At 40.7% G+C, this 19,664-nt stretch overlaps 1 non-coding gene and 1 pseudogene across 1 annotated transcript; one reads left to right on the top strand and one right to left on the bottom strand.

Moving 5' to 3' along the window:
• Positions 1-2,740: 2,740 nt before the first annotated feature.
• On the bottom strand, positions 2,741-2,847 carry LOC113269898 (U6 spliceosomal RNA). Its single transcript, XR_003321623.1, has one exon. It is a non-coding gene; the product is annotated as a U6 spliceosomal RNA (small nuclear RNA).
• A 13,137-nt stretch (positions 2,848-15,984) lies between these two features.
• Positions 15,985-19,220, top strand: LOC113269856 (60S ribosomal protein L9-like; annotated as a pseudogene).
• Positions 19,221-19,664: the final 444 nt, after the last annotated feature.

Raw genomic sequence — 19,664 nt, 5'->3', positions numbered from 1 at the left:
AATTCTATATAATGCTTGCTAGGTGCTGGCCGTCATCCTAATTCTGTTCATTTAATCCTTAATCCCCAATACCTGGCTGCTCCTGAGTTATATCCTTTTATAATAAACCAGAAATCTAGTGAGTAACGTGTTTCCCCGAGTTCTGTGTCCCATTGAACCTGAGGAGGCGGATCCTGGGACACCTCTGATTTCTAGCCAGTCAGTCAGAAGCACAGGTAAAACCAGCACTTGTGACTGGCATTTGGAGCAGAAAGCAGTCTTGTAGGACCGAACCCTTAACCTGTGCAATCGGGTCCTGTCTCCAGGTAGACAGTGTCAGAACGCAGTTGAATTCTCACTCTGCTGGTGTCTGGAGAGTTCGTAGGTGCTGTGTGGGACCCCCCCCCCACCACAATGACACAATGAACTTGGTGCCAGAAGCAAGAGACCCAGGGCACGTCAACTGGGTTTTTGAGGGTTGGAAGGAATTCACTTTATTGCTTTGGGTGAAATTATACAAACTCATGGGAAGAAAGTAAAACTAAGAACAGTACAAAGACAGTAAAACTCATAAAATCTCATTACCTGGAACTAACCACTGGCTGTTTCGGACACCCTTCCAGTCTTCTTCATGCGTGCATACACATATAAGCTTACTGTTTCCCTCAGCATTGTCACAGACACAGTTTTATATCAATAAATACACCTACTTCATCATTTTGACGGTCCCAGTATATTCTGTTGTGTGCTAATGCTTTATATATCAGTCTGAGTCCAATCGAAAAACAGGAGCACACAGTAATTTAAATGGGAGACAACATAGAGAATTATTAAGCTGTGACAGAAGAGTAACTATAAAGATAGAAAATACAAAAGAATGAGATCTTGCCATTAGCAGAAACATGGGTGGACCTGGAGGGCACTGTGCTAAATGAAATGTCAGAGAAAGACAAATACCATATGACTTGACTAATATGTGGAATCTAAAAAAACAAAACAAATGAATAAACAAACGAAAAGCAGAAACAGACCTGTAATTGAGAGAATAAACTGATGGTTGCCAGAGTGGGGGGAGGGGGAAAATGGGTGATGGCGAGTGGAAGGTACAGCCTTCCTGTTATGGAATGAACACGTCACAGAGATAAAAGGTACAGCACAGGGAATGTAGTCAATGGTATCCAAATAACGTTCCATGGTGACAGATGGTAGCTGCACTGGTGGTGAGCCTAGCATAATGTACAGACTTACTGAGTCACTATGTTACACACCAGAAACTAATGTAATTTTCAACTATACTTCAGTTAAAAAATGAAGAAGAAAGAAAAGGAATTCTAAAAAGGGTACTTTAGGGGACACCTGGGTGGCTTAGTCAGTTAAGCATCTGCCTTTGGCTCAGGTCATGATCCCAGGGTCGTGAGATTGAGGCCTGCATTGGGCTCCCTGCTCAGCGGGGAGTCTGCTTCTCCCCCTGCCCCTCCCCCCCACAGCCCCCCCTCAAATAAATAAATAAAATCAAAGAGGGAGGTACCACCATTCCCTTTCTACAGGTGAAGAAACTAAGGCACAGAGAAGCCAAATAACTTGCTCAAGATCACCTGTAGTATAAGGTCAAGATAGACCAAGATACGTGTGGTAACCAGTAATCCCTAAATCTCAGCAGTTTAGTACAAAGGGGTTCATTCCTCACTCACACTGCAAGCCCAACAAGGGCCAGGGCAGAACACTTGCTCTTCATAGTTACTCAGGGCCCAGGCTCATGGAGCCTCCATCTCAGCCTGTGTTTCTGTGGTGCCTGAGGTGGGGAAAGGATATATGATGAATCTCTCATTGACTTCCTTTTTAAATTTTTTATTCTAATTCCAGTTAGTTAACATACAGTGTTACATTAGTTTCAGGAGTACAATGTAGTGATTCAACAATTGCGTACGGCTCCCTGTGCTTATCATGACAAGTGTACACTCCTAAATCCCCATCACCTATTTAACCCATCTCCTCACCCCCTTCCCCTCTGGGAGCCATCAGATTGTTCTCTACTGTTAAGAGTCTGTTTCTTGCTTTCACTCACTCTCTTATTTTTTTCCCTTTGCTTGTTCGCTTTGTTTATTAAAGTCCACATATAATGAAATCTAATGGTATTTGTCTTTCTCTAACTGACTTATTTCACTTAGCATTATACTCTCTAGTTCCATCCATGTCATTGCAAATGGCAAGATTTTATTCTTTTTTATGGCTGAATAGTATTCCACTACATATCACATTTTATTTCTCCATTCATCAATTTATGGACACTTGGGCTGCTTCCATTTCTTGGCTATTGTAAATACTGCTGCTATAAACATACATGTGCATGTGTCCCTTTGAATTAGTGTTCTTGTATTCTTTGGGTAAATACCCAGTAGTGTGGTTGCTGGATCATAGGGTAGCTCTATTTTTAACTTTTTGAGGAACCTCCATACTGTTTTCCAGAGTGACTGCACCAGTTTGCATTCCCACCCACAGTGCACAAGGGTTCCTTTTTCTCCACATCCTCACCAACACCTGTTGTTTCTTGTGTTGTTGATTTTAGCCGTCGCAACAGGTGTGAGGTGATGTCTCATTGTGGTTTTGATTTGCATTTCTCTAATGATGAGTGATGTTGAGCATCTTTTCTTGTGTCTGTTGCCCATCTGGATGTCGTCTTTGGAGAACTGTCTGTTCATGTCCTCTGCCCATTTTCAAATTGGATTATTTGTTTTTTGGGTGTTGAGTTTTATAAATTCTTAAAAATATGGAACGCTTCACGAATTTGTGTGTCAGCCTTGTGCAGGAGCCATGCTAATTTTCTCTGCATTGTTCTAATTTTAATATATGTGCTGTTGAGGCGAGCACAATCTCTCATTTACTTCTAAAGCTTCTGTTTGCTTATCACTTCGACTTATAGTTCTTCAACTAAGGCAAGTCATGAGGCCATACCTATCTTCAAAGGGGTTAAGGAAACACAATCCCATGTACTCAGGAGAGGAGAACGAGGATATTTATAAATTAGCATCATGGCCAACACGTAGGGCAGGCCAGCCCAGGCAAACTAAAGCCTGTACTCTCAATGCGTATTCCAAAATACAGGTAGGTGGTGTATACTGAGGAATTAACTTTAACCAAAGGATGGCCTGGCTTTTCTTTCAGCTAGTGGAAGTGCTCCCTAGGTCCCTGGAATATCCTGCCTTGATCAAACCCCAGATTTCCTCTTCAGTTTTTTCCACCATCTCCTCCACTCTTTCACATGCTCCTAAGGTCCTGTGTTCCCCAAACACCACTGGCTTCTTTACGCCTCAGCAAGCTCACACACACGATTTCTCTCTGCCTAACCGGCCCTACCTGAGCTTCCTAGGGAGACCATTCATCATCGAAGATTTAGCTTGAAATCTCCTTTCCATCAAAGTCATTCTTTTCCCTGCCAGAAAGTATTGGTCATTACTTTTTCTGTGTTTGCATAATACATTTTACCAGCACATGTTATAGACTTTCTATTGGTTATGTAACAAAAGTAAACATGCCTAATAATGATTCAGGATGAGAACGTGCTGTAATTGGTCTCTAGAGACGGATCTCGATGCACTACAATTCCATCTACTCATGTACTTGTGCAGTCCTCTCCTTCATTGAATCCAGACTGGCTGTGACTCTGTTAACTAATAGAGCGAAGTGGAGATGATGCTGTGCCAATTCTGGACCCAGCCATTGGAAGGAACGGCAGCTTCCATTTCCTTCTGGAACCTAGCTGCCATGCTGTGAGGAAGCCCAAGCAGTCCTGTGGAAAGCCCAAATAGAGAGGAGAAGCGCAACACTATTTGGGGGAAGGAGAAAGACTCAGCTATTCCTGCATCACTGGCAAGCTTCCAGATGACTACATCCTCCCCTACCACCTGATGCAAGTGCCTGAGAAACACTAAGAGGACCAACAGAATTGCCCATTTGAGTGAGGTCAACCCACAGAATTGTAAGGTAATGATATGGTTGCTGTTTTAAGTCGCTGAGTTTTGGGGTTGAAGGTCATTAGACAGTGAGCTCAGTAACATAAAACATAAAATATTCTGGATATTTCCATAGCATAAAGAAAAATATATGAGGAAGGCAAACAAACATTCTGAGCAAGAAGTGTGGTTTCCATAACATGAAGGGCAGTTCAGCTCATCAAACGCCCAGCCAAAAGCGCATCTCTTCTGATTGTTTTCCCTGCTCAACTAAATTTTTCAAAAGCCCCATGCTATGTAGCTTTAGTCCTTTAAGTAAAAATTCAATTTATTAAAAAAAAAAAAGACAAAAGATAGTGTCTATGTGAAGGTATGAAGGTAAAAATAAATGAAGAAATAAAATGTTCAGTTTTTTCTTTTTTTAAAAAGATTTTAGTCACTTATTTGAGAGAGAGAGTGAGCGAGCAAGAGAGAGCGAACACGAGCAGGGGGAGGGGCAGAGGGAGAGGGAGAAGCAGACTCCCTGCTGAGCAGGGAGCCCAATGTGGGGCTCGATCCCAGGACCTGAGCCAAAGGCAGCCGCTTAACTGACTGAGCCACCCAGGCGCCCCTAAGTATTTTCTTTTTAAAAAATGTTTTATAATGAGGCGCCTGGGTGGCTCAGTCAGTTAGGCATCTGACTCTCGATTTCGGCTCAGGTCGTGATCTCAGGGTTGTGGGATTGGGTCCCACAGTGGGTTCGTCACTGGGCACGGAGCCTGCCTGGGATTCTTTCTCACCCTCTCTCTCTGCCCCTTGCCGCCTTGTACTCTTTCTAAAAAAATTAAAAATTTAAAAAATGTATTTGATATTATTTAGGCACAGAGGCAAAGTAGGTTTTACTATTTATTAGAAATGTTATTTTAGATAAAAGCAATCATGTAAATCCAAGACACCAGTCACCAATCTTGGGGGAAAGTGTAGCTTTGGTGGCTCTCTATGGGGATGAGGTAATTCCTCTTCTACACGTTAAAGAATGACAGAGAGAATTTTCTCTTCTGCCCCAGGACCTTTCTACCTGTTATTCCCTCTGCTTGGAGGGAATATGGCTCACTTCCTAAATTCTTTTATTTAGGAAATAAAAAAAAATTTATATTGGTATAAACATAGGTATGTTTATACCCACTCAGATGTCTCCTTATCAGGAAGACCTTCCCTAGCTAGCCCGTTTAAAGCTCCATTTCTTCTTCCATAACATTGCCCATAGTGTATATTCATTTGTTTGTTGTCTGTCTCCCTCCACTAGGGCATGAGCTCTGAGAACGCAGACTTTGTTTTCTTCACTGCTGTATCCTCAGTGCTGGAAAAAAATGATTGGCATGTACTTGGCACTCAAATATGTGTTGAATGAATTAGGGTGGAATGTCTAGAACCTCCACTTGCAGCTAAATAGGAATGCTAAGCAATACAGTGTACTTGATTCTTTTGCTTAGCGTCACAGATAATTTCACCATTATAGTAACTTTTTTAAAGTGGCTGGGTTTCCAAAGTCATTATATAATTACCCTCTTAAAGCTGAGCGAGCATTTAAAAGTGCAATCTCTAAATCGTTTTGCCTCTATAACATCTCTGCTATTGACATTACCATTTAGCAAACATTGTGATGGGGCATAGCATTAAAACATGTCCTAGGAGAAATCAGGCTGCAATAAGCACCATAGCATAAAAGGGAAGAGGAGTGGACTTAGTGCCAGTTCTAACCCATGTCAGCCAGATGACCTTAGTAAAGCCACTTAACCTCTTTGAGATTTTTTTTCTTCTCCCATGAAATGCGGATACCCTGCCCAGTCTATCTAACTTGGTATTGTGAGGGCTAAGTGAGAAAATACGTAGAAGTGCTTTGAACACCTGAAAAACATGAAAACATAAGGCATTATAACTATGTCAAAGTAATAATCAATCACCAACTTTTTTTCCAAGTAGGCTCCGCAGCCAGCATGAAGTCCGATACAGAGCTTGAACTCATAACCCTGAGATCAAGACCTGAGCTGGAATCAAGAGTCAGATGCTTAGCTGGCTGAGCCCCCCAGGTGCCCCTCAGTCATCAACTTTTAAGCACCTGGCATAACTGAGGGACTGTGCTAGAGATGCAGGGGAAGTCCACATCGAAGTTCGCAGAGAGGCTTTCTGTTTAGTTCGAGGGGCGCGGGACAGCATGTACCTTAAAAATTCGCTCATCTAACTAATACTGCAATTGTCTCCAGATTATGTCTCAGATACAAATGTAGTCTTTAAAATAATTGGCTGATTCAAATTGTATCTTGACATGTTAATTTATATCAAAGGAGACTAATCGAGCCCCATATCGGGCTCCATGCTCAGTGGGGAGTCTGCTTGAGGATTTTCTCTCTGTCCCTCTCCCTTTGTCCCTCCTCCTGGTCATGCCCTCTCTCTCTGAAACAGATAAATAAAATCTTTAAAAAAAATTATATAAGTAATACATGAATATTTCCAGCGGAGAAGAAATAGAAGCACACCAAGAAGAAAAAAGTTCATTCCTTTCATTCCTTCACACATCATACTGGGATTGATTGATTGATTGATTGATTGATTAGAGCACACATTTGAGTAGAGGGCAGGGCAGAGGGAGAGACTCTCAAGCAGACTCTGTGCTGAGTGCAGAGCCCGATGTGGGCTCCATCCCATGGACCTGAGGTCATGACCAAGCTGAAATCAAGAGTCAGACACTTAACTGACTGAGCCACCCAGGCGCTCCATATGGGGTTTCTTTTAAAACAACTTTAAATGAATATCAATAAGGGGAAAAGAACCACTGAGACAAGAGAAAACTTGAAATCATACAAGACTTCTATACATATGGTAAAGACACTGATAATTTCCTAGGGAAATTCAGATTGGCAAAATTGAACCCATTAGAATTAGGAAATTTTAAAAGACCAATTTCCATAGAAAAGACAGAAAATTATTAAGTAACTACCAGGCCCAGACGATTTTACAGGAAAATTCTACCAAACCATCAATATAGGACATTAAAAAGGAAGGAAAACTTTCTAATTTCTTTTATGAAGCAAACATAATACAGATATCTAAACTAGATACAGTACAGAGAAAGAAAACTATTGACCAATATAATTCATGAATATTGATACAAAAATTTTCATTAAAATATTAGCAAAACATATTCAATGCCACATTAAGAAAATAAAACATCAGGACCAAGTGGGATTTATTCCAGAAATGCGAATCTGTTTTAATATTTGGAAATTAACTAATATCATACTATACTAATAAATCTAAGAAAAAGATCATATTATGTCTGTATAGAAGCTGAGAAGGCCTTTGAATAAATCAATATGTATTCATTATAAAAACACTCAGGAATATAGGAATTAAAAAATATTTTTAAAAAATGTTTTTATTTAAATTCCAGTTAGTTAACTGGGTATTTACCCAAAGATACAGACGTAGTGAAGAGAAGGGCCATATGCACCCCAATGTTCATAGCAGCATTGTCCACTATAGCTAAATCGTGGAAGGAACCGAGGTGCCCTTCAACAGATGACTGGATTAAGAAGCTGTGCTCCATATGTACAATGGAATATTACTCAGCTATCAGAAAGAATGATTTCTCAACATTTGCTGCAACATGGACGGCACTGGAGGAGATAATGCTAAGTGAAATAAGTCAAGCAGAGAAAGAATTATCATATGGTTTCTCTCATCTATGGAACATAAGAACTAGGAAGATCGGTAGGAGAAGAAAGGGATAAAGAAAGGGGGGGTAATCCGAAGGGGGAATGAAGCATGAGATACTGTGGACTCGGAAACAAACTGAGGGCTTCAGAGGGGAGGGGGGTGGGGGAATGGGATAGACTGGTGATGGGTAGTAAGGAGGGCACGTATTGCATGGTGCACTGGGTGTTATACGCAACTAATGAATCATCGAACTTTACATCAAAAACCAGGGATGTACTGTATGGTGACTAACATAATAAAAAAATATTATTATAAAAAAATAAATAAATTCCAGTTAGTTAACATACAGTGTAATATTAGTTTCAGGCATGCAGTATAGTGATTCAACACTTCCATACAATACCCAGTGCTCATCGCAAGTGCCCTTCTTTTTTTTTTTCTTTTTACACGGGATTTAGGGGTTTTTTTGTTTTTTGTTTTTTTTTAAGATTTTATTTATTTATTCTACAGAGATAGAGACAGCCAGCGAGAGAGGGAACACAAGCAGGGGGAGTGGGAGAGGAAGAAGCAGGCTCACAGCAGAGGAGCCTGATGTGGGGCTCGATCCCATAACGACGGGATCACGCCCTGAGCCGAAGGCAGACGCTTAACCGCTGTGCCACCCAGGTGCACCCGCAAGTGCCCTTCTTAATCCACATTGCCCATTTAACCCATCTTCCCACGCATCTCCCTTCTGGTAACCATCAGTTTGTTCTCTATACTTAAGAGTTTGTTTCTTGTTTGCCTCTCTCTCTCTCTTTTGTTCCCTTTGCTCATTTGTTTTGTATCTTCAATTCCACATCTGAGTAAAATCATATGGTATTTGTCTTTCTCTGACTGATTTATTTCTTTTAGCATAATACTCTCTAGCTCCATGCATGTCATTGCAAATGGCAAGATTTCATTCTTTTTGAAGGCTCACTAATATTCCATTTTCATATGTACCATAGTTTCTTTATCCATTCATCAATTGATAGACACTTGGGCTATTCCCATAATTTGGCTATTGTAGATAGTGCTGCTATTAAAAAAATTAGGTGCATGTGTCCCTTTGAATTCGTATTTTTGTTAAAGAATACTTTCTTTTTTTTTAATTAAAGATTTTATTTATTTATTTGACAGAGAGACAGCCAGCGAGAGAGGGAACACAAGCAGGGGTAGTGGGAGAGGAAGAAGCAGGCTCCCAGCAGAGAGGGAGCCCGATGTGGGGCTCGATCCCGGAACGCCGGGATCACGCCCTGAGCCGAAGGCAGACGCTTAACGACTGAGCCACCCAGGTGCCCCTAAAGAATACTTTCTTCACACACACACACACACATACGCTCCTAAAGCTAATGTCTTATTTAACGGTCAAATGCTACCCGCAATGCTTTTAAGACTGGAGACAAGACAGGAAAGCACACTATCCACTACTATCCAACATTGTACTAGAGGTATTAGCCAATACAGTTAGATAAGACAAATCAACTAGAGGCGTTAGAATGAATAAAGAAGTAAAACTATTTATATTCGCAGATGATATGATACTATACCTGGAAACCCCAGAAAAATGAATGATAAATTTAAGTTACACAATAAAAGAATTCAGTGAAGTAGTCGGATATAAGTTAACATATAAAAATCAATAGCCTATATATATACAAACAATAAACAGAAGACAATGTCAGAGACAAGCCTGTTTACTATAGCAACAAACAGGATTGAGCACTTAGAATTAAATTTAACAACAAATGTGTAAGAGCTATATGAGGAAAATCATAAAGCACTACTGAAGGACAGTGAAAGAGGCTTGAACAAATAGAAAGATATCCCCTGTTCCTGGATAGGATGACTGAACATTACAAAGATGTAAATTCTCCCCAAGTTAATTTGTAAAGTTAATGCAGTTCCAAGGAAACTATCAGCAAACCATTTTATACAGTCAGACAAGTTGATACTAGAGTTCATAGAGAAAAACAAACACGCAGGAAGAGCCAAGAAAACACTGAAAAAGAAAAGGTGTTTGGGACTAGCTGTACTAGGTATTACTACATAAAAGTCATTGTTATCAGAACAGTGTGGTACTGGTGCGTGAATGGGCAAGTGAACCAGTGGAATAGAACAGAAAGGTAGAATCAGACCCAAGTACAGCGGAAACAGTGTGTAACAAAGGTGACATCTCCAATCACTAGGTAAAAATGAAATTTCTAATAAATTTGACAAAAATTCCATGAATCAAGTCAAAAGACAATTGACAACCAGGGAGAAAATATTCAGAAAATATACCATAAACAAGAGGCCAATATTTTAAAAAATACAGAACTCTTAAAAATTATGGGACATGATGCCCTTAATGAAAAAGGCAGATAAAAAGCAGGTATTGCTGAAAAAATTGGAATCCTCATACACTGCTGGTGTGCATGTAAAATGGTGTAGTAGCTTTAGAAAACAAGTTAGCAGTTCTTCAAAAAGGTAAACGTATAGTTGCCATATGACCCAGCAATTCCACTCCTGGGTAGCCTCCAAAAGAAATAAAAACATGCACCCACATAAAAACATGTACGTGAGTGTTCCTAACACCATTCTTCATAATAACCAAAAAACGAAAACAACCCGAATATCTGTGAACTGGTGAATGGATAAACAAATGTGATAGCCATGGAACAGAATATTATTCAGCCATAAAAAGGAACAGACTACTGATTTACACTACAGCATGGATAAACATTTAAAACACGCTAAGTGAAAGAAGCCAGTCACAAATCCAAGTTGAGGAATGTCCAACTATAATAACTAATCAATTTTTTTTCAAACTGTCAAGATCATGAAAGACAAGGCAACACAGAAGAACTATTATTGACTGGAGGGAAGTAAGGACGAATGATAACGTAATGTTCTGTGAGATGCCGGATAGGATCTTGGAAGAAAAAAAAAGGCACTACTGAAAAAATTGGTGAAAAACATTTTTAAGTTTATTTCTGTAAGTAATCTCTACCCCCAGTGTGGGGCTTGAGCTCGGGACCATGAGATTAAGAGTCACATGCTCTACTGACCAAGCCAGCCAGGCACCACAAATTGGTGAGAATTGAACGAGAACTGTAGTTCACCACGGTTGTAGTAACATTGTACTGAATTAACATTGTAGTAATGTTAATTTTCTGGTTTTGATCATTGTCTGTGGTTATGCATTAGAGGGAGCTGAGTGAGGGATATATGAAAACTCTCTGTGCTGTTTTTGCAACTTTCTTATAAATCCAAAATCAGTTCTGAATAAGAAGCATGAAAAAGAATATCAACAGTAACTGTACTGACACCATTCTTCAAAATTAATCTCTGACGCCACAAGTAAGGAGGAATACAACTTAAACTAAAGACGTGTTTATCCCTACTTACCTTACTTTAATGACACTAATGAGCATAAAAGGCCACAGCAGAGTTTCCTTAGATACAAAGTGTCCTGACTACCTTTGGCAGAAGCCCCCAGCAGAGCTACAGATCTTAAATGTGATAAAGGAGGAAGCTATCCCAAGAGTCAGCTCAATGACCTCTTACAAGATTTAAGTGCTTGTTGAAGGTATTATTAATCAGCTGTTTAATTAAACTGCTTCATTTTAGTCTACTTTGGATTTTATTCTAACAAGCCAAATTACATAATTTTTTAAAGATTTTTTTTTTCTGTGTAATCTCTATCCCAAGGTGGGGCTCGAACTCATGACCCCGAGATCAAGAGTCCAACACTACCAACTAAGCCAGCCAGGCTCCCTGCCAAATTATATTATTATTTATAATAATATATATTATTACATATAATAATATAATATATAATAATATAATATATATTATTATATATCACATTTTAAATTTGATTCCTAATCAAGCTGATCATTAATCATTGTGGGTCTAAAATAAGGAAACTTATGTCTTCTGTGGAGCACAAGAGTCAATATGAGTACCTCACAGTAACTCAGTCACTTTCGATACTATGCAGAAGGGTAAACCTGCCCAGTGTTCTATGCTTGCTGACGGTGAGGGTGCTTAGAAGATGAGCTTCCCCAATCACCACGTATGTCAACAAAACAATTCCAGAGTTAAGTAATAACAGTAAAATCCATTTGCATGAAAAATTGAAACTGCCTCAATCTTGTACAAATTTTGTAAAAGTGTTTGCTATTTTGTATTGATATGTAACATACACTATTTTACATAAAAACATCATGCTTGCTGTGAGAGATAGCATCAAGGCAAGTCTCTTGGCACTGCCTTCCGAAAGGACTGCCCCTCTCAACCATTCTTGTGTAAGAATTCTGGATCCCTCTTGTTTCTATATTACTATGAATATGGCAATCAAGAGTTGAGGCGGTTTATTAGGTTATCCCCAGTATTATTAGGCTGCTAAAGCAATGATTTATATCTGGTTACTCACGTTACAGTCAGCCAAGAAAAATTTTACTGTGCTCCCATGAGGGTAAGACTATCTTTTCTATGCCATTTATGTGAGTCCCAAATTTATAAAACCATTGTATTTACATGACATTGTAGTCCTTTTGTTACGAAAGGTCTTTTGTGGGTTTAAGTCATATATCAGGGCCTGTGTAGGTACAAAGTTGCAACTGTGCCCTGGAGAACATTTCCATCAGCATTTTTCAACGTGCGGCACGGGAGCTGACCACCTGGGTACCAGAGGAGGGTACTTATGCACTCGCACTATGATGATGCTAATGGCCTGATTCTTCACCCTTCCCTTTACCCACAGGTTCAGCCACAAAACCTTTGCAGCGCCCTCTCACACAGCACCAGAGTGTAATTTCCTACCCTGTGTCTTGCCATGTGTCTCGCTTTGGCCAATGGGATGTTCGCAGAAGTGAAGCAACCGGCCATGAATACACCATTAGGCCTGTATACGCTTGTGCTTCCAGCATCCCCAGGAAGATGTACCAGGGCTAGCCATCTAGTCCCAGGAGGATGAGTAACTTGTAGAACTGAACTGCCCCAGCCAAGGGCACAGCTCGCAATCAACCTGCAGATGCATGAGGAATGTTGTTTTTAATGCCCCTGAAATTTTGTAGTTATGTGGTACGCAGCTACGGTTAACTGGTACACATGTCAATTTAGTTGCAGAGCTATAGCAAGACTTTGTGGTATACATTAGCCAAGGGCATGACTTGTTCTTCATGTCCCTTGTTGACAACAGGGGGAGAGAAAAATTGAATCAGTCTAGGAGGGCAAAATTTTATAATTGGCATTCATGGAAATGAGAAGAGCAATATCCAGAGTAAATTTAAAATTTTCTGGCTCAAGAGCAAGGCAAGAGTCTGCAGATTTAAAATGTCCACAAGTGAAGAGCAAGATATATAAAAAAGGTGCCTACCTGGATATATCATGGTAAATTTTCAGAATATGAAGGATAAAGGGAAAATTCAAAAACCTTCTGGGGAGTGGGGAGGGGTAAGAATCAGTTTGCATTGTACTTTTCATCAATAAAATTAAATACTGAAAAATACTAGAGCAATACTTTGAAAGCTTCATTTAAAAAATATAGATAGATAGATGAACATCTAGTCCCAGCGAAATTAGCAGTCCAATGGAATGACAAAAATAAGATTTGTTTAATGTGAGGACTCAGAAATTGTTGCTCACCGAAAGAAGAATTTCAGAGGATATAATCCAGCCAAGTGCTTCCTTAACCTTTGAGGAGCTTAGGCAGGAGCAGATGAAGACTTCCAAATTGTGACATCTCCGTCTCTTTCTTCCTACCATTAGCTCCATCTTTTTCTGCAGGGGAAACTACATCATGCAGGTAGAACCCTAACCTGCAAGTCCAAGTTCCATCCTGCCCTGCCCTAAGCAGCCTCCCCCTTGCCAGCCCTCAGGTCTGGTTAGAAGTGTGATCTATACGCAGGAGGTAAGGTCCACAGAAGAGGCCTGCACAAGTCCTGGAAGTGGGGCCATGTGGGCAGGAAATTCTGAAATCCCAGGTACTCAGAACATGATCTTGAGGGTATGGGCATGGAGTCTGGGTAGTCCTTATGTATCCTTTACACACTTCACCCACTCTTCACCAGCCAAGGGGCTTGGCTGGAGGAAAGTCAGAGCAGGCCCTATAAGCCTTGGGGCCCAAGGCAGAGGCCCAGTTGCCCAGGTCTAGTGGTAGTACTAAGTCCAGCAGAATGAAAGTTTAGTCCCAAGGAAAGACATAGGGCACAATAAACAAACAAGGAATAGACAAATATATGATGGAATGGAATAGACCCATGCTTAATGGGATTTAGCATATAACAGTTATAACATCAAAAACTACTAACATTCATTGAGAGCTCACTATGCATCATACTCTCATTGACCCCATTTTACTTATGGGGAAACTTGGATTACTTACAAGGCCCATGTACACAAAGGAATGCCATGGCTGTCTCTTAACTGCAATACTGCTCTATAATAAAGGTGAAAGCATCTCAATTCAGTAGTGAAGGGACAAATTTTTCAGTAAATGGTACTGGAAAAATTGGCTCTAAGATTAGTGAAGGTGATATTTGCTGCTGTAACCTCAGTGGCTTAATAACGTAAAAGGTTATTTCTCTGTCACTTAAAGTCTACAATGGGTGTTCCTGATTTGCAGTGGCCTTCCTCCAAGTAGTGATTCAGGGATCAAGACTTTTCCCATCTTAGGATATTTCTTTTTTCAAAACATAGTTTCCAAGGGTGCCTGCTTGGCCGCCTCAGCCATGAGGGGAAACAAAATCAAGGATGTGTGTGGGAAGTTTTCATAGGCCAGACCGAAACAGGGTCCATAATCTCTGCCCACATTTGTTCCCTTGAGCTTAGTCACATGGCCACACTTAACTGCAAAGGCTTAGAAAGATATTAATGTATACCCAGGAAGAGGAAGAAATGGTTTGCTGAGCACCTAGCATTTTCTGCCATAGCTGTACATTTAGATTTAAAAAATAAACTAGATTTGTACTTCATATCATACCCACAATAACAAATTTAAGATAGTTAATAAGCTAACACCTAAAAAAATGAGCTAACACCTAACTCAACTATGAAAGTATTACAAAAAATATTTTTTTATGGTCTTGGGCCTGGAAAGGCCTTAAGCAAATCACAGAACCCAGAAACTGTAAAGGAAAAAACTGGCACATTTAATTGTATGTAAACTAAAAACATCTGAACAACCACGGATGCTGTAAACAATGTAAAAGAAGTATGAGATCAGAAGAAAAAATTTACAGCATATATATTACTGACAAGAGATAAATATGTAGATATTCAAATACATATGCAAATCATCAAGAAGAAGACAACTCAATGGAAAAATATACCAAAGATTTGAACAGGAAATTTTCTTTCTTTTTTTTTTTTTTAAAGATTTTATTTATTTATTTGACAGAGAGACACAGGCAGCGAGAGAGGGAACACAAGCAGGGGGAGTGGGAGAGGGAGAAGCAGGCTCCTAGCGGAGGAGCCTGATGTGGGGCTCGATCCCATCACGCCAGGATCACACCCTGAGCCGAAGGCAGACGATTAACGGCTGTGCCACCCAGGCGCCCCTGAACAGGAAATTTTCTGAAGAAAAAAAGCAAATAGCTACCAAATATATGAAATGCTGCTCAAAAGCAACATAATCAAGGAAGTGCACATTTAAATAATAAATGATTTTGCCCATCAATTTGGCAACAATATTTATCATGTTCAGTATTAAAGTGCATGTAAGGAAATGTGTCCTCTTTTACACTTTTGGGAGAAATGTAAATTGTCACAGTGTTTTGAAGGGCAATTTGACTATAACAGTTAAAAATTTCTATAGCTTTCAACCTAGTAATTATTCAATACAGCAACATTTTCCCCCTGCGCATAAGGTGGCATAACTAAGAATGTTCATTGCATTATTATTTAAAATATTAGAAAAAATTTAAACAGTCTTAATGTCCATCAGTAGAAGAATAATATGGAATAATAGTCAAACTATGCTATTAATACATACAGGGGAATACTATGCAGTGAATAAAAAAGTTAAGATGAAGCTGAATGCGTGGCATGAAGAAATCTCTAGGACATATTAGTCTAAGTGAAAAAGCAAATTACAAAGCAATAGAACAGCTTAATCTCAGTGAGGTTTTTAATAAAAGCCATAGAAGGGGGTGGCCCAAGATGGCGGAGCGGTAGGCGAACTAAATTTCGTCTGGTCCCAGGAACTCAGCTAGAGAGAGTTATCAAACCATTCTGAACACCTACCAACTCAACTGGAGAATGAAGAAAAGAATAGCAGCAACTCCATGAACAGAAAAACGACCACTCTCTGCAAGGTAGGAGGTGCAGAGAAGTGAATCTGAGGCGACATATGGGAAGCCAGACCATGGGGCGAGGGAGCCTCCGTCAGCCGGCTACCGGCAAGGGAAAGAGCAGCAGAGCGCAAACTCGGACCTTGCAGAAGTCCGCTCCGGTGAGGGACGTCGCTCTGGTGAGGAAGCCGGGGATGGAACCCTTGCTGGGACCGTGTGGTCTCAGGACTCTCAGGGTCACAGAAAGACTGGGGATGTGTGAGTGAGGCAGAGCTCCCAGGTATCGGAGCCGGGAAGCCGGTGGCAAAGAGGGAGCCGAGGAGTGGGCTCTCAGCTCGGGGTGGCCATAAACAGTGATCCGAGGCACAGTTGCGCCACTGCTCTTCCAGCACGCGGCCCAACAAGCAGCAGAACTGGAGAGACTCCCCTTCTTCCCCTGGGAGGAGCGGCTCAGGAGCGTGCCACAAAAATCTGCTGGGTTTGGAGACTCCAAACAGGACCGTGTGCCAGAGATAGAAACGTGTGGTCACAGGCCAGGTGAGCACGGAGTTCCTCCAGGAGACCACGGGGACAGGAGTGAGTGACTGCTTTTCTCTGAGGGCGCACTGAGGAGTGGGGCCAGAGATTGGGAGGCTGCCATTTTCATTCTCATCCTCTAAACCTGTGTGGAAAGCCTTCAGGGAACAAAAGCTACAGAGAGCAAACCTGAGCAGATGACTTAGCCTGGCCCCTGGCAAGGGAGGTGCAATCCCGCCTGGGCAAAGACACCTGAGAATTAATGCAACAGGCCCCTCCCCCAGAAGATCAGCAAGGATGTCCCGCCAAGACCAAGTTTACTAATCACTGCTATTCAACATAGCCTCAGCAATCAGACGACAAAAAGAAATTAAAAGGCATCTGAATTGGCAAAGAAGCAGTCAAACTCTCACTCTTTGCAGATGATATGATACTTCATGGGGAAAACCTAAAGACTCCACCCCAAAACTGCTAGAACTCATACAGGAATTCAGTAAAGTGACAGGATATAAAATCAATGCACAGAAATCAGTTGCATTTCTATACACTAACAACGAGACAGAAGAAAGAGAAAATGAGTCAATCCCATTTACAATTGCACTCAAAACCATAAGATACCTAGGAATAAATCTAACCAAAAAGGCAAAGAATCTGTACTCAGAAAACTACAGAAAACCATAGAACACTCATGAAAGAAACTGAGGAAGACACAAAGAAATGGAAAAACGTTCCATACTCATGGATTGGAAGAACAAATATTGTTAAAATGTCTATGCTACCTAGAGCAATCTACACATTTAATGTAATCACTATCAAAATACCATCAACTTTTTTCACAGAAATGAAACAAATAATCCTAAAATTTGTATGGAACCAGAAAAGACCCCAAATAGCCAGAGGAATATTAAAAACAAAAACAAAAGCAAACAAACCTGGTGGCATCACAATTCTGGACTTCAAGCTCTATTACAAAGCTGTAATCATCAAGACAGCATGGTACTGGCATAAAAACAGACACACTGATCAATGGAACAGAATAGAGAACTCAGAAATGAACCCTCAACTCTATGGGCAACTAATCTTTGACAACACAGGAAAGAATATCCAATGGAAAAAGTCTCTTCAGCAAATGGTGTTGGGAAAATTGGACAGCCACATGCAGAAGACCATTTCCTTACCCCAAACACAAAAATAAACTCAAAATGGATGAAAGACCTAAATGTGAGACAGGAATCCATCAAAATCCTAGAGGAGAACACAGGCAGCAACCTCTTCAATCTCAGCTGCAACAACTTCTTCCTAGACACATCTCCAAAGGCAAGGGAAGCAAGAGCAAAAATGAACTATTGTGACTTCATCAAGATAAAAAGCTTTTGCACAGTAAAGGAAATAGTCAACAAAACCAAAAGACAACCGAGAGAATGGGAGAAGATATTTGCAAATGACATATCAGATAAAGGGCTAGTATCCAAAATTTATAAAGAACTTATCAAACTCAACACCCAAGGAACAAATAATCCAATCGAGAAATGAGCAGAAGACATGAACAGATATTTCCACAAAGAAGACATCCAAATGGCCAAGAGACACATGAAAAAGTGCCCTACATCACTCGGCATTAGGGAAATACAAATCAAAACCACAATGAAATACCACCTCACACCGGTCAGAATGGCTAAAATTAACACGTCAGGAAATGACAGATGTTGGTGAGGATGTGGAGAAAGGGGAAAGTCTGGAAAGATACTACTAAACTAACAACAAAGGTTATGTCTGAGGATGAACATGGGAACTGAATTTAAAAGAAGCCATGGGTTTTGCTATTAGGAAATCATTGATGACTTTTGAAGAAAAATCTCATGGAAGTTGTGAGACCAGAAACAATAGTGAAGAAGAATGGAGGAAGGTGGAAAGGGGAATTGAGCATAGAAAGTTCCAGAGAAAATGGAATGGAAATGTGAGCAAACAAAGTTCCAGAGAAAATGGAACAGAAATGTACAATGAACACAAGGCACAGAAAGGAATGGTGTGGTGGTGTGGATGAGCTCAGGAGACCAGCCAGTGATGTCTGGAGCCAGAGGGACGTGTGAACTAGATTGAAGCCAAATTTCATGATGAATTTGGGGAGTATTTTGGGCTCAGAAGTAGGCTGTGCGTTGAGTATTACTGATCGGAATTGGGGGGAATGGCAGGAAGTCTTCAGTTGACTTCATCTTGTTGTTAAAGAAACTTAGTGGCCTTTTGCCACATCTGCTGTGAGAACGAAGACCATTCTCAGCAATCAGACTGTTGACATCCCAGAAAATGCCGACCTCACTCTGAAGGGATGCACTATTATTGTGATGGGCGCCAGAGGAACCCTGTGAAGGGACTTCAATCACATCAGTGTAGAACTCAATCTCCTAGGAAAAAAAGAAGAGTTTCAGAGTTGACAAGTGGTGGGGAAATAGCAGGAACGGATTACTGTTCACACCATCTGTAATCATGTACAGAACATGGTCAAGGGCTGGGCTTCCGGTACAAGATGAAGTCTGTGAAAGCTCACTTCCCCATCAACGTTGTTATTCAAGAGAATGGTTCTCTTGTTGAAATCCAAAAATTCTTGGGTGAAAAATATATCCACAGGGTTCAGATGAGGCCAGGCATTGCTTGTTCAGTATTTCGAGCCCAGAATGAGAAGTTAATTCTTGGAGGAAATGACACTGAACTTGTACCAAATCCAGCAGCTTTGATTCAGCAAGCCACAGCAGCTAAAAACAAGGATACAAGAAAATTTTGATGGTGTCTATATTTCGTTTGGATTTCCCGGGAGATAGCAGTGTCTTTTGTTCTAATGAGGTAACTTGGTAGGCTCCTGGTTGGGGGCTGGTCACAAGAAAGACCAAGCCATGATAAGGAGATTCGAATTTTCAGCTCCACTCCTCATTCTCCGGAGAGAGGGGAGGGGCTGGAAATTGAGTTAAAGATTGATCATGTCTATGTGATGAAGCCTCCATAAAAATTCCAGTGGGGCTTGGGGGCCTCCAGGTTGGTGAGCACGTGGAGGTGCTGGGAGAGTAGTGTGCCTGGAGAAGGCATGGAAGCTCTGTGCCCCTTCCCATATACCCTGCTCTACACCTCTCTTTCACCTGGATGCTCATCTGTATCCTTTATCATATCCTTTCATAATAAGTTATTAAAAGGTAAGCAAACTCTTTTCCTAAGTTCTGTGAGCTGCTTTAGC

This window comes from Ursus arctos, unplaced genomic scaffold (genome assembly GCF_023065955.2).
Source record: "Ursus arctos isolate Adak ecotype North America unplaced genomic scaffold, UrsArc2.0 scaffold_33, whole genome shotgun sequence".
NCBI classification, from domain to species: domain Eukaryota; kingdom Metazoa; phylum Chordata; class Mammalia; order Carnivora; family Ursidae; genus Ursus; species Ursus arctos.
The sequence above is the reverse complement of the archived record's forward strand: the minus strand, read 5'-3'. Positions and strand labels throughout refer to the sequence as shown.